The sequence below is a fragment of the Pinus tabuliformis genome, chromosome Q, assembly GCF_031772625.1.
Source record: "Pinus tabuliformis cultivar Carrire ecotype Pingquan chromosome Q, CPIR1, whole genome shotgun sequence".
NCBI classification, from domain to species: Eukaryota; Viridiplantae; Streptophyta; class Pinopsida; order Pinales; family Pinaceae; genus Pinus; species Pinus tabuliformis.
Window position 1 is genome coordinate 1,180,786,272 of NC_142296.1, and position 13,178 is coordinate 1,180,799,449.

At 43.0% G+C, this 13,178-nt stretch overlaps 1 pseudogene across 1 annotated transcript in view; it reads left to right on the top strand.

Moving 5' to 3' along the window:
• The first annotated feature begins 1,470 nt into the window (after positions 1-1,470).
• The window catches only part of LOC149223912 (putative phospholipid-transporting ATPase 9), a 31,504-nt pseudogene continuing 19,796 nt past the window's right edge, over positions 1,471-13,178 (top strand). The window contains exons 1-7 of the transcript XR_016249002.1: positions 1,471-2,552; positions 8,854-9,424; positions 9,596-9,750; positions 10,098-10,352; positions 10,531-10,618; positions 10,750-10,880; positions 10,985-11,184. The product of XR_016249002.1 is annotated as a putative phospholipid-transporting ATPase 9 (transcript). The remainder of the gene's footprint in view (positions 2,553-8,853; positions 9,425-9,595; positions 9,751-10,097; positions 10,353-10,530; positions 10,619-10,749; positions 10,881-10,984; positions 11,185-13,178) is intronic.

Here is a 13,178-nt window from a genome sequence, read left to right on the forward strand (position 1 = left end):
GTAGCTCGGAGATGCCTGGTAACATATAAATCTTCAATATCGTTCTTTGAACTATTGGAATGGATTGGGGCTCGGATCAAGTCAGATGACTGTTTCAACTCTATTTTCACTCAAGACATGCATGAACACCCTCAGCTTGACAAGGCTTTTGACCACTAATGCTCAATAGTTTATAGATTCAATGGATAAGTGGAGAATCCTGACTGTACCAGCAGATGCATACATAAACACATATGAATGGCTAGCTACAAAAAGTTTATGAAGCTTGCAAATCTAATTTATCAACGCAGAGATAAGATGACAGTTATCTGGCATTAGACACAGAAGAAACATGAATAACCTATTCAAGTGCAAGCTTAGAACAGAGGAGAAGATGGCGATTGAACATGTAACAGCAAAAGAAGCTTGTATTACTGGAATGAAGATGAGACGCTGGGAGGAATAGAGTATCCACAGTCTCCGAAAGTTGAACCCTTATTCCCTCCAACTTTCAGCCATTTATAGGCTTTTTACAATACTCTTGAACTCTCTGAGGCTCGAGATGTCTTAATCTATCCCCTCTGTCTTCTAACTACTTGATGCCATAACTCGACAAACATGAGCTCAGAGAGCTCTGTTTCTAACCAACATGGTAATCAAATTCTGGTAATTTCGCCGCGCTGTCAGGTGGTTCACTCTTGTTAGCACGTTCCATGATCATTTTTGTTGGTTCGGCTGCATCGTGCTGTTGTTTTTTTCCCTTTCGACCATGCATTATGTTATTTCAGGCGGTGGAGATCAAGCTAAGGAAGAATAGATGAGAGAGTGCACAGGAGCCGTCGAAGCGATATGATCAATGGACAGGATCATATCACAGAGATAGAGGAATTGATATCGCATTAGCGGATTTAAAAGCGAAAGGTGAGAGGTGAAAGGTTGGCGGACAATGCGATGGGATTGCGATAAGCCGATGGACGATTAAGCGATGCGCGATAGCCGTTGGATCGACGAATGAAATGGACGGCGAAGACTGATCTGATTAGAGATCGGAGAATGGAGGGCGCAGCGGAAAGGAGATGAACCGAGAGCGGACTTGCTGATATTTATGAGCGTGGGTGTATAATTTTTGAAGTCCAGGTTATGGCCAAAGCGGCGCAAGAGGAGACGTGGACCATCAAAGCTAAAACATGGGACATTTCCGTTAAAATAGCAGCACTGCACCTCAGGGCTAACACTTACTAAAAAGGAAATGAGTTTTAAGAAAATGTAGAACATTACTTTGCTTGATTGAGAGTGGGGGAGAAAATCCTTATAAAAACTTGGTTGCTCAATCGACCTTAAGCGCTGGTCAAGGATGCGTCCCACGTGCTAGAACCCTTTCCATATTCTCTGACTACTCCTTTAAGCGTCGCTTGAAATGGTCAGATTTTCTCAGGAAACCCCATGTAAGTCGTTGGTTAAGTTACATTTGGTGACAAGAAATAGTGTCCCCTGATTCAAAGCTCTCCCAGGAAACCACATAGTAACCCCATGTAAGTGGCCAGATAAATCACATTTAGTGACAAGAAATAGCAACGATTGATTCAAGCTCTCACAGGGAAACCACACGTAATATAAAGCGTCTGAGAGATTTAAATTCTCAAATTGGTAGAAGGAATATTGTACTACAATATATGCAACTGGACTTTCTTTTTACATTGTCGTATGAAGATTCGATTTATGGATCAGTAAGACATTTTTATGTCCTTTTCTTTTTACAATGTCGTCTCATGATGTGATTTATGGATTAGTAAGACATTTTTATATCTTGCAGGATAAGGAGGTGAATAATCGAATTGTCAAAGTTCATGCAAAGGATGGTAACTTTGTTGAATAAGAGTATAAAATTTTGATGGTAGGAGATGTAGTGAGGGTGGAGAAGGATTCTTTTTCCCAGCCGACCTTTTCTTATTGTCATCAAGCTATGAGGATGGTGTTTTCTATCTTGAGACAATGAACCTTGACAAAGAGACATATTTAAATTTAAAGCAAGCATTGAAAGTGATAACAAAATTGCATAACAATGAAAGTTTCCAATCCTTTAAGGCTTTTATCAAATGTGAGGATCCAAACCCAAGCTTGTACACATTTTTTTAGCGGTATGGAATATGATGGTCAAACCTATCCTCTGTCATCTCAACATATTCTTCTTAGAGACTCAAAAGCTCCTCAACACAGAATATATCTATGGTGTGATAAGTTTTAGTGGACATGATACAAAAGTGATGCAAAACACAATTGACCCACCATCAAAGAGAAGTGGGATTGAGAGGAAAATGGATAAAATTATTTATTTCTCCTTCAATATGTTGGTTTCAATTGCATTGGTCAGTTCAACAACCTTTGGTGTCAAAACTAGGGATGACATGCTAGATTGGTGGGACTTAAGACCGAATGATGCAAATGCTTATTTTAATCATGCCAAACCAGCGTTAGCATCACTTTTGCACTTTGTGACAACACTTATCCTGTATGGTTACCTCATCCCAATTTCTCTCTATGTATCAATAGAAATTATGAAGGTCCCATAGAGCATGTTTGATCCAGGTGGATATTGGTGGCCACCAGCCAAGTCCACCTGGACCCCCACCATTGTCTTTCTCAGCATTTTCAGTTTCCTTAATTGTAGCACAACTTACTATTTTTAGCAGTTTTTCGGGTCCTGAACTTCCGGAGCCGTTTTGAGGCCCTAAACGACGTTTTTTGGGAAATCTGGGGGCAACATGGGTCCATGGACCGATGTTGCCCTTCCCAAAGTGGTAGTGCTCGGATAGATCTTTCTAACGAGCTATTGTACGCGTCAAACGGAGATCGTATGCCAAAGTTACGACCCTGGGAAGTTGATGTACCAATTTACCCAAACGGGGCCCACAGTTTGGTGTTTCATCTCCTAGGGTTAGGTTTTGGAATGTTAAGGGTTTTCCATTGTTTCTCAACAATAAATAGGCCTTCGAGCCTCATTGTAACACAGTTCAGAGGCATGTAGCCATCACATCTCTTCTCAGAGATAAGCTACCATCGCCCTAGCTAGTTTATTTCCATTTATGTCTGTAAGCATATTTCAGTATTTTCCATTAATGAAATGAAGTATTATTTCCGCTGCATCTTTGTGTATATGGTTATCTCTGTAATTTGTTGCGTTCCTGTTTAAATCCGGATCAGTGGTATCAGAGCGGTCTGCTTTTTCTCTGTTTTTCTTTGCATGTCCCCAACAAGGTCGGGATATAAGGAGTTAGGGCTTGAACTGGTTGAACCTTTGCAAGACCAGCCTCGCAAATCCCGACGGCCTCCCATGGCGGACGAGAAGAAAGACGAGGGGGCAGGAGATCCCATCAAAATCTTGCTCGAAGAAGCGCTCGAGCGACAACGGAACGCGATGATGGACAGCTTTGCGCAGATCCTTCAGCGGTTACCCAGAAGCGGCGCATCGGCTTCCAACAGCTCCTCTGGAAACGCCACACCCTTTAAGGTACAAGTTAATTTTGAAATCCCCATATTCAAGGGTCAGATAGACGCCGATGCCGTAGATAAATGGTTAAATCTGCTAGAGGGTTATTTTTCTGTTCATGAATTTTCGAGTCGGGAAAAGATTGTTTTTGCTCTTCTCAAAGCAGCCCCCCACGTCAAGGACTGGTGGGAAACCTACTGCGAGCAGAAGGATGAAAGTACTGGCTCACTATTTTCAGCCGCACCCACCTGGGATTCGTTCCGGGATGCCATCAAGGAGCAGTACTACCCTGTCGGAAGCTATGAGGATGAATACATAAAGTGGACCACGCTGCGGCAGGGAAGGGACCAATACGTGCCGGAGTTCACCAATCTTTTCCATACCCTTCGCACAAAGTTGGGTATCAAGGATTCGGAGCAACATTTGATACTCAAATACCGTGGCTGCCTGCACAAGTACATCCAGGAAGAAATACAGTTCCTAAACATCCCCTCGCTCGGCGCAGCATACCGGTATGCCGTCAAGGTCGAGCAGAAGTTTAAACAAAAGAAGCGAGACTTTGGATCTGCGAATCCAAAGCAGGGGAAAGGTGCCCCTAAACCACAGAACAAAGGACAAAGCCAAGGCGGGACAGCCCAAGACAACCAGCCGAAGCTGCAAGCAAAGAGCAACGCCGCGAAGCCGAGAAAGGACACTGGAAAATGGTGCGAGTTCCATAAGAGCTCCACTCACAACACAAGTGAGTGTCGGGCCAAGCAGTCACTGGTGGCTGAGCTAAAGGTTTCAGAATCAGATGCATGTTCCGACTCTGAGTCAGAACCCGATAAGGGGTATGAAAAAGGGAAGCAGATCATTGATGCGGATCCCAGCGCCACTGTTGCTACCGCAAAGATCCAGAAAAATGAACCCGAAGATCCAGAGGAGGAGGAGCGTCTCTTCCACTCTCAGATGTGGGTAAAGGGCTCCCCGATACAGTTCATTGTTGATAGCGGGAGTCAAAAGAACCTCATTTCGGCAGAGGTCGTGAAGCGGTTGGGCTTACCGACCACATCACATCCACAACCATACACCATTGGGTGGCTTCACCAAGGGCGAGATCTTCGCGTGAGCCAGCAGTGTCGCCTTCCATACAACATCAAGCCCTTCACGGATGAGGTATTGTGTGACATTGCTCCCCTTGAAGTTTGTGACGTATTACTAGGACAACCATACTTGTGGAAGCGACATGCTGTGTATGAATCAAGGCCCCGTGCTGTTATTATTACATTGGGAAATAAGTTGTTCAGGATACCAGAGGTAGCACCACCTGCCGCCATCTCTTTGATTACTGCAAAACAATGCAGTAAGATCATTTCCAAAACCAGGAAATTTGTTTTCCTGATGATACGCCCTCAAGGGAAGAAGAAGACAGTGGCCGCGGCCTCCAAACGGGGTCCCTCTGCACGGCAGCTACAGATGGACAAGATTGTGGAGGAGTACGAAGACATCTTCACCTCCCCGGCAGGGGTTCCTCTGCACTGTCAAGTCAAGCACTCCATCGATCTGACCCCAGGTGCGCCGTTACCCAATGGACCAATTTATCGGCGCTCCGTTCTGGAGAACAATGAAAACAAGAGGCAGATTCAGGAGCTCCTGCAGAAAGGTCACATCCGTCCGAGTTCTTCGCCCTGTGGGAGCCCGATAGTGTTGGTACAGAAGAAGGATGGGACGTGGAGACTCTGTATTGACTATCGAGCGCTGAACAAGATCACTGTCCGTAATAGGTACCCGATCTCGCGGATTGATGACCTCCTAGACCAACTAAAGGGGGCGAAATATTTCAGCAAGATCGATCTGAAGTCAGGATATCACCAGGTACCAATTGAACCCTCAGATGTGTGGAAGACTGCCTTCAAATCCAAGGAGGGCCTCTTCGAATGGTTGGTCATGCCTTTCGGATTGACGAATGCTCCTGCAACCTTTATGAGGCTAATGGATGACATCTTGCGGCCATTCACCAACTCCTTTGTAGTAGTATACTTGGATGACATTCTGATATTCAGCCAGAGTTGGGAAGAGCACCTCCAACACATCCGACAGGTTCTCCAAACACTGCGGCAACACAAGCTATGTGCCAATTTGGAGAAATGCACTTTTGGCATGACCGAGGTTCAGTATCTGGGATACATCATTGATGAACAGGGGGTGCATGTCGATCCAGCCAAGGTCCAAGTCATTCGGGATTGGCCCTCTCCAACCACTCTAACAGAGCTCCGCAGCTTTCTAGGTCTTGCCAACTTCTACCGCAGGTTTGTGTTGGGATTTTCTCATATTTCTTGGCCCTTGAGTCAAGTCACCAAGGGCGGGGCGAAAGCAAAATTCTTTTGGTCTGAATCTCAACAGAAGGCATTCAGGGAGTTGAAGGATCGCCTCTGCACGGCACCAGTGCTCGCGTTACTAGATTTACAACAACCATTTGAGGTCGAGACAGATGCCTCTGACTATGCTATTGGGGCAGTCCTTACTCAACATGGACATCCAGTGGCATATCACAGTGAAACACTTTCAGACACAGTCCGGAAGTACCCCACTTATGATAAAGAGATGTATTCCATTGTACAGGCCTGCCGACAATGGAAGCATTACATTTTGGGGAAGGAAACGGTCATCCACACAGACCACCGACCTCTGCAGTTCATACAGACCCAAGGGAAATTGCAGAATGATCGCCATCAGAAGTGGTCTACATATCTGCAACAGTTTCACTTGAATATCAAGTATAAAAAGGGCAGCACCAATAATGTTGCAGATTGCCTCAGTCGACCACCGATCATGGCGCTAACCACCGTGCTCAACTCTTGCGGGCACGAGACTTCTGATTGGCCACTTCTGATTGGCCACTTCTGATTGGAGGGTTGGCAGGTTGCAGATTTTCACCTCCAAGATGCCCTATTATGCCACCTCGGTCACCTTTGTGTTCCTTCAAGTGAGCGTGCCAAGATGATTTGGGAAGCACACTACAGTCGGGCTGCTGGGCATTTCGGGGTCGAGAAAACAGTGGCAGTACTGCAAAACTATTTCTATTGGCCGAATCTTCGACAGGATGTTGGGAAGTACATCCGATCATGTACTGCCTGTGCCATTGCCAAGCCGACCATTAAGAAGCAAGGCCTCTATACCCCGTTGCCTACCCCTAGTCGACCTTGGGAATCCATCTCCATGGATTACATGTCAGGCCTTCCTTCCACTAAGCATGGAAATGACTGTGTTTTTGTGGTCGTCGACAGGTTCTCAAAGATGGCCATTATGATGGCCTGCAAGAAGAATATCACAGCAGAAGCCACTGCTAAACTCTTCTTTGAACGAGTGTAGGTGCACTTTGGGATCCCACAGTCTATCATCTCAGATCGGGACAGTCGGTTTCTCAGCTCCTTTTGGTCCAGTCTCTGGTCAATGCTGGACACCAAACTCACGAAGTCCACAGCCTTCCATCCTCAAACTGATGGCCAGACAGAGGTTGTCAATAGGATGATTGTGCACATTCTGCGCATGTATAACTCAAAGCATCCACGCACATGGGACGAGAGCCTCCCCTACGTTCAGCACAGCTACAACCGAGCTCTTCACAGCTCCACTAGCCATAGCCCTTTTCAGGTGGGTTTGGGATTCCAGCCACTATGCCCCATTGATGTGGCCATGCCACTTGCAGCTACTCACATGAATTCAGCTCATGTCCAGTTCGAAACAGATAAGGCCACCAGCTTCATTGAGCGCATCCAACATATTCGCCAGCAGGTCCATGACATTCTTGAGAAATCAAATGCCAAGTACAAGTAGCGACATGATCAACATCGGGTGCCACACAAGTTTCAGGTGGGCGACAAAGTCTGGTTGCATTTGCAAAAGGAACGCCTTACTGGAGCCTATCGGAAATTGAGACCACTCCGATATGGTCCTTACACCATTACTAAGGCTATGGGAGACAATGCATTTGAGCCCAGCATTCCCCCATTCCTTGGCCTGCACCTAGTATTCAATGTGGACCGCCTTCGGCCATACTTTCCACCATTGCTAGACACATCCGACATTGCAGAACAGCTCAAACCCACAGAATTAAATCCAGATTGCATGGAACAAGCTGCAACTGATCGGATCATGGACACACAGATCAAGAACACTCGCCAACAGAATATCCAACTGTATCGAGTTGTCAAAGCGGGCCAACTCCTTCAGCAGGGCAAGTGGCTCACCAGGGAACAAGTTCAACAGAAGTTTCCTCATCTCATGGAGGAGCTCAACGCAATGGGGACCATTGCTTCCTAAGGGGGGAGGAATGATCCAGGTGGATATTGGTGGCCACCTGCCAAGTCCACCTGGACCCCCACCATTGTCTTTCTCAGCATTTTCAGTTTCCTTAATTGTAGCACAACTTACTATTTTTAGCAGTTTTTCGGGTCCTGAACTTCCGGAGCCGTTTTGAGGCCCTAAACGACGTTTTTTGGGAAATCTGGGGGCAACATTGGTAGTGCTCGGATAGATCTTTCTAACGAGCTATTGTACGCGTCAAACGGAGATCGTATGCCAAAGTTACGACCCTGGGAAGTTGATGTACCAATTTACCCAAACGGGGCCCACAGTTTGGCGTTTCATCTCCTAGGGTTAGGTTTTGGAATGTTAAGGGTTTTCCATTGTTTCTCAACAATAAATAGGCCTTCGAGCCTCATTGTAACACAGTTCAGAGGCATGTAGCCATCACATCTCTTCTCAGAGATAAGCTACCATCGCCCTAGCTAGTTTATTTCCATTTCTGTCTGTAAGCATATTTCAGTATTTTCCATTAATGAAATGAAGTATTATTTCCGCTGCATCTTTGTGTATATGGTTATCTCTGTAATTTGTTGCGTTCCTGTTTAAATCCGGATCAATGTTAATTAAAACTAGGGATGACATGCTAGATTGGTGCGACTTAAGACCGTATGATGCAAATGCTTATTTTAATCATGCCAAACCAGCTTTAGCATCATTTTTGCACTTTGTGGCAGCACTTATCCTGTATGGTTACCTCATCCCAACTTCTCTCTATATATCAATAGAAATTGTGAAGGTCTCATAGAGTAGTCTATTTTACCCAAAAATATGGAAAATCTTGCAAGACTTTGAAAAAAATTAGTAATTTTTTTTGGAAATTCAGATTACAGCTGTCAAGTGACAACTTTTGGTGCCCTGGGCTGATTTTTGATGGCGCTGAATCCATTTTCACAGTTACAAGATTAACCACTCATCAAATTTTTTTGGAAAAAAATAACCGGATTCTGAGGATTTTTGGCCGTCCAGGCAAAATTGATTCCTCGGTAAACAACACCCTGTTTATTAATAAGAGGCAAAATTGATTCCTCGGTAAACAACACCTGTTTATTAATAAGGACCAGCAAATGTATTATACTGAAACAAATAGGCCTGCACAAGCCCGCACATCCAATTTGAATGGAGAACTTGGGCAGGTTGACATTATCCTATCTGATAAAACTTGTACATTGACCTACAATTTGATGGAGTTCCTAAAGTGCTCTATTGCGGGTACTACCTATGCTCAAGGTATGACGGCGGTGGAAAGGGCAATGGCAGAAAGGCTAGGAAAATATGTTGTAGAGCTGCAGAACTTGTCCTTTGAAGACAATGAGGTAAATGATCAAGTCGGCACTGAAATGGAGACGAAACCTCGTTTTAAAGGTTTCGATTTCAGAGACAAACGCCGCATGAATGGACATTGGCAGCAGGAGCCGCATGCAGATGTTATTCATATGTTTTTTTGTATTTTGGCTATTTGCCAAACTGCAATCCCTGAATAATATGAAGAGACTGGTAAAATCAGTTACGAAGCTGAGTCACCAGATGAAGCAGATTTGTTGTAGCAGCAAAGGGAGCTTGGCTTTGAATTTTTCAAATGTACACAGACAAGTGTTATGCTGCATGAACCAGGTCTCATGCCCTACCCTTGACCAGGTAGAGAGGTGGGTGTTTGTACACAATATTTTTCCCCATATGGATCTTTGTCGTTTATTTCTGGTGTTATATCAAGTTGATGCTGGATAGGTTTATTGTGGAGGCTGTAAGCTCCAGACCATTTTATGGCCCGTAATGTGATATCAGATAGAGGTCGTGTTATGCAGCGAGTACATAATTTTAAATGTATGGAGTTTAGTAGTGCTCGAAAAAGAATGTCTGTGATAGTAAGGAAGGAGGAGGATCGGTTGTTTCTATCTTGCAAGGGCGCAGACAGGGTATATCTCAACCCTTTATAAATCGTTTCTCTTTATGAGCGAAAAGACAAGTATTCAATATTATTAAAATCTTACGAGGAAAAAATGTGAGAACAGAGATTTTCCAAATATCTGTCGGTATAAAGATTTCAAGTATATGAAGTGTCTTGAAGACAAGCATAGAATTTAGCCTTAGGCCTTTTCCTCCTCATGTGTTGGCTCTTATATATTAATATTGGAGGCATGCAGGCCAACAATATGTTGGAAACCTTGTTAAAGTCATTGCCAATGATTGTTCTGCTTATAATGCTTGTATTGGGCGATGGATTCTTTTATAATTATTAATGACTATTTTTATGTCTGTGTGGTGTCATTTTGAAACATTGTCAAAGAAGCAAGGAAGAGGATTTGAGGAAGCCACGAGAACTCATATAAGCAAATATGTTGATGCTGGGTTAAAAACCTTGGCAATTGCATGCTGTGAGCTTGATGAAGGGGAGTACAAAGTCTGGAATGAAGAACTTATGGAGGCTATAAATACTATACGTGCAGACCAGGATGCAAAAGTGGATGCTATCACAGACAAAATTGAAAGGGAACTTATTCTTGTTGGCGCAACTGTTGTCGAGGACAAACTGCAGAAGGGGGTGGGTCATAATATAAAAAATGTCTTGTTTTTCTTATGGCACAATTTCTGTTGTCATTAGTTGATGACTCATGAAAGAGACACTGCTTTGTTTTATTATTTTGTATGAAGTATTTTTTTTTCAGTTTTTTCTTTCATCTGTTCACATGAACTAAAGTGATTTCCTTCATAACTTGCAGGTTCCTCAGTGCATTGACAAGCTAGAACATGCTGGTATTAAGATCTGGGGTTTGACTGGAGATAATTGGAAACTGCCATCAATATTGGGTATAGTCTAAAGCACTTGATACTATGTGTTTGAAAATATTTTATAGTTAAATTTTAATTTACCTCTGTGGTTATCAAAGGGTCACCATTTCCTCCTACTCATTTGCCTTAAATGGATTTTATCCCTGCGTATTTGCATGCAGTTTTCTGAGACAAAGAATGAAACAAATACTGATCACATTGGATACACTGGAGATAAATGTAGTAGAGGCACAAGGAGACGAAGAAGTCATTTCAAAGGTAAATGCCTCATCTTATGACTGTTTCACAAGAACCTGAAACACATATCTATATCTTCAATATATCCAAAGGATTCATACTCTGAATTTGCATGGCATTGTTTTATTATTTTTTCTGGTCTCTAAGGGAAAGTGTACGGAAACAAATTAGTGAGACAAATGCAAGTGAGTTCAGTAAGTAGCAATGACGATGTGTTTTCTCTGATTATCGATTGGAAGTCATTGGCATATGCACTGGAGAAAGAAATCATAGAGAAGTTTCTGAGTGTGGCTATTGTCTATGCATCAGTTATTTGCTACCGAGTCTCACCAAAACATAAAGCACTTGTAAGTGTCCTCTGGAACCAGGTTCACTAGGATTTCAAATATTTTTCTATCAGGGACTTTCCTTCAGAGATAATTAAAATCCATGTCTTTGTCATTAAAGTCCACGATGTAGCATCTTATTACAAAGGCCCATTCTATCATCATCAAAGACCATTTTTCCCTTACTAGAACATCTCAGAATAGATTGTGTTAAAGTATGTGGTGGTCGACATTATTCAAGGATTGTTTCAAATTGGTTTAAAAATGTGCGCAGTGCCTAAATGCAGGCATGAAACCTTAGATCCTAGATTACAATGATCTCTCCCCAATCCCATTGATAAAACCTTTTGAACATTAGTGGATAGATTTTATTAGACCATTTCTGCTAGTGAAAAATATGCAATTTTGATATATAATTGTGGCCACTTAGCTTTTCACTAAGTAGACAGAGACCAAAGCTGTTAGAGTAGCCTCATCAGAAGCCAGAACTAAATTGCTTTTCGAGGTCATGATTATAGGTTTAGATGTCTGATCCAAATCACTTCTAAGTTCTAACCATGACAGCCCCATATTCTATAGATTTAGCCTGTTTAGAATAAAAGCTCTAGCTCATCAGATAGTTGAAACTTGAGACACACCATAAATGTTGTAAAGGATGGATTTGACCCACTATCGAAAATGCACTAAATCTTTGTTGCTTAGCTGTTTGGCGCTGGACCTTTGATAGTGTAATGGGGGAGAGGGCTCTTAATATAGGACTCTAATCACTGAATGAGTCTTCATGGTGGAAACAAGCTAGATCTCAACCCGGTCAAGGTCTCTTTCCCCAAGTGTATATCCAAAATGCATAGAGAAAGCCCAGGAAAATGTAAAATTCTAGACGATCTTTCTCCCTATAAAGTAAAGAGTTGTAGCCTCTTGTTTCCACCACCCTTAACATAAGCTGTTCCAAAACCTTAAATATCTAACTGAGTTCTAATCAAAATGTTAAAATGTGCAACTAGGGCCAAATTCCACTTTGGGCAGCTCATTGGCCTTAGATGATTATTGGACAATATTCCTCTTTTCGAGAGGACCAAAATCGACTCTGGAAGCACTAAAATCGGACAAGAAGAAATATGTTTTTGATTTCAAGCCCTCAAGAGCACAATTGGTCAAGGTCGGCTAGGGGTCGATTAGACAAATTGATCCCCCTCCAATGCATACAAATAAAGGAGACTTTCATCCTCATTTGGCACATTCACTCACACATCATTCTCTCTCCTCATCTGATTGGTTTGTACATCTGAGGCAGCTATTCATCCACACGTGCGAAGTTTCTTGGGCTGATCTGACCTGTTTTGACTTTCTGTTGTGAGGAGACTTTGACCAGCATTGACTTTTGGACTTTAGGACTGTTTGACTGCATTTTGACCAGGGATAGGTCTGGCCATGCAGGCTGCATTATCTGCCACAGAAACCGAGGCAAAATGAGCTGCTTTGACCAGGATTGACCACAGAATTGCAAGACTGTTTTCACTGCAGGTTGACTACATGATTTGACTGGGTTTAACTGCTGATTTGTTGACTGTTTTCACTTCTGTTTGACCACCAAGGAAGGCCGAGTTTGACTAAGGTTGACTGAGCTCAAGAAGGCAAGTTTGACTGCTGTTTTGATCGTTGACTACTGATTGGTTAGGGCAAGTTGAATTTTTAAAATTGCAGTCCTTCATCAAGCTGATCAGATTTACATTGGTTTGGGTAATTTGCAAAAGTCAAGTCACATTGACTTTGACTCTCATCGTTAAAGTCAAGTCACATTGACTTTGACTCTCATCATTGTACTCTATTGGACATTCTCTCTCTGCTGAACATTTGATATTTGATAATAAGAAGGATTGATTAAGGGTTTTCCCCATCTTGGGGTTTTTCCCTAGCTTGAGCCAAATATTGGTGTTCTCTTGTCTTGACTTGTCTTTTGCATTTATTGTTTATGTTCTATCTACAGTTACTGTCAATATGAATTGGTTTATGTG